Genomic DNA, 2,257 nt, shown 5'->3' with positions numbered 1-2,257 from the left:
AAGCTTTCGATACCGAAGCAAGGTAGAAAGAAAAATAAAGCAGTTACCAATAAAACTAAGCAGCAACAGCAGGAGAGTCCTACATCCCGCTACAATGCAATATTAGTTATGTAAGTTCTTTTTTTATTGTTAATTTCATTTCAGAGTTTTTACAGCTCTCTAAATGCACAATATTGAACATGTAACTGTTTAATTTAGAATAAAATTTATAATCCACTGCCGTGTAACCAAGTCTGAGAACTCTCATCCTACAGCAAAGTCAATCTTTCCTCGATGTCTCTCTTTAAGAAAGCTCAAAGCTTTCTTTTCTACATGGTTCTGGTTCTCTACTCTCCTGTGAAGGCAACTCTTTGTAATCCTCATTCTTCATTCACCAAACTGCTTCAAGAAAGCAGTAATGAGGGGATACTGAGGAAGGTTCGATATCTGAAAGCTCAATGTCTAAAATATCCTCTGAACTCAGTCTAATCAATCTTAATTTGTATACATATTAATTTTTAATAAGCAAAAAAACATTTTTCCTCCCCATAAAGCACGTGATCTGAAGGGAGTCTTATGAGGAAAAGCATTCAGCAGCTTCACTACAAATAACAACTCTATTCCTGCCTGCAATGAGGGTATTGTTCTCCACACAAATGCTGTGGTATCTCTGTGAAGCATTAGATATTAGCTATCTGGACTGCATAGACATACAGTATTATTAGTGCATCAGAGCACTGATACACCGTTCTGTCATATGTAACCTCCTATTCAATAATCCACTGGCTCTCCAGGGAAGGTCCCTTCCCAGGCTGAGACTCAGACTCTACACCAGAAGAGCAGAGCTAATTGGGAGATGACAAATGTTTGCTGTTGGACCTCTGAAGACAGCTGCAATCCTGGTTCCCAGCTGTCTTCTAGGATGACCAATTCATTTTGGCTGAATCACGTAATTAAATGAATGAGTAAAATTCTCCTCAGTCAGACTCTAATCTTTCCTCGTGTGACTGCAGATCTCAGAACTTACCTTGCACTGTGGTGCGGAAGGATTAGTTATTTTCTTCCATTAGGAATTGTTAAGTCAATTGAAGGATTGATCTCTTCCAGAGATCATGGAGTTGTTTGAGTTGGAAGGGACCTTTAGAAGTCAGAGTCCAACTCCCCTGCATTGAACAGGGACATGCTTCCCACCAGCCAGGTATGCACCAAGGATCTTCCTTGGGCACTGCTGGGTGAACTTCAGGTACAAAAAGATGCTTGAGATGACTCTGTAAACAGCTTACAGGAGAAAGGGTAAAAAGACCAAAACAAAACACAGAGAACTCAGCAATTCAAATAAAATAGCCACATGAGGGAATAAAGTTACTCATTAATTTATTTCAGCTAGAACCTGTATACAAGTTTATGCACTTATTTTGCCTCACAGAATCTTTTCAAGCATCATCAGTTCTCATCTAACAGAAGACAATATTTCTACTGGTGCTCAGAATCCCCTCTTTCTGCACCAAAGCCCTCCCAAGCCAGCAATACCTAATCTAGCACTCCCTACCTGTGCCCAAACGCTTCTGCTGATCATCAGCTCTGAACTCTTTTTCATAGAATCATAAGTTGGAAGGGACCCTGGTCATCTAGTCCAAACTGAGCATTTTTGTTATCACTGGATTCATATTTATTCTCTGGAGCACACCCACAGTGATGCCCCAAGCTGGGGCCCAGCAGATGCTGAAGGTGATTGGCATTTGGGAGGCACTGAGCATCCCAGCGTGCCACCTGAAGTGGGCTCAGCTGGAAGAACCCTGTGGCCACAAACCAACAAGCTGCGCCTTCCTGGTGACAGCAGCAACTGATGGGAACAGTGCTCAGGTCCTCCAGCTGCAACCTTCCTTCTGCCTGTGAAAGTCACTGCCTAGTTCTTACCATCAGATGGACTCCAGTATCCTGACACGTCCCTTCTAGCAAAGAAAAAAATGCTTAATAAACAAAAACCCCTACCCCAGCGTTTTGAGAACATTTTTCAATCAAATAAATCAAATAAAAATCAAGGGAAATTTCCAACAGATGAAACCAGCGCAGCCTGTCAGTGCTGCTACACTGAAACAATCAGTCATACCTGGAAGCTAAGCTCCCTTGAAAGGCAATTGCATCTTCATGCTGGTAATGCTTTTTGTCATTGCAGTATGTCTGTAAGGTACCTCCAGCCCAAGCACGCCTAGTTTAACATAATCCCTTCTGATAGCAAATAGAATTTTAGCTGTAGTCAAAAGGGCTTGACAGACTC

This window comes from Coturnix japonica, chromosome 10, assembly GCF_001577835.2.
Source record: "Coturnix japonica isolate 7356 chromosome 10, Coturnix japonica 2.1, whole genome shotgun sequence".
NCBI classification, from domain to species: domain Eukaryota; kingdom Metazoa; phylum Chordata; class Aves; order Galliformes; family Phasianidae; genus Coturnix; species Coturnix japonica.
Note: the sequence above shows the minus strand (reverse complement) of the source record.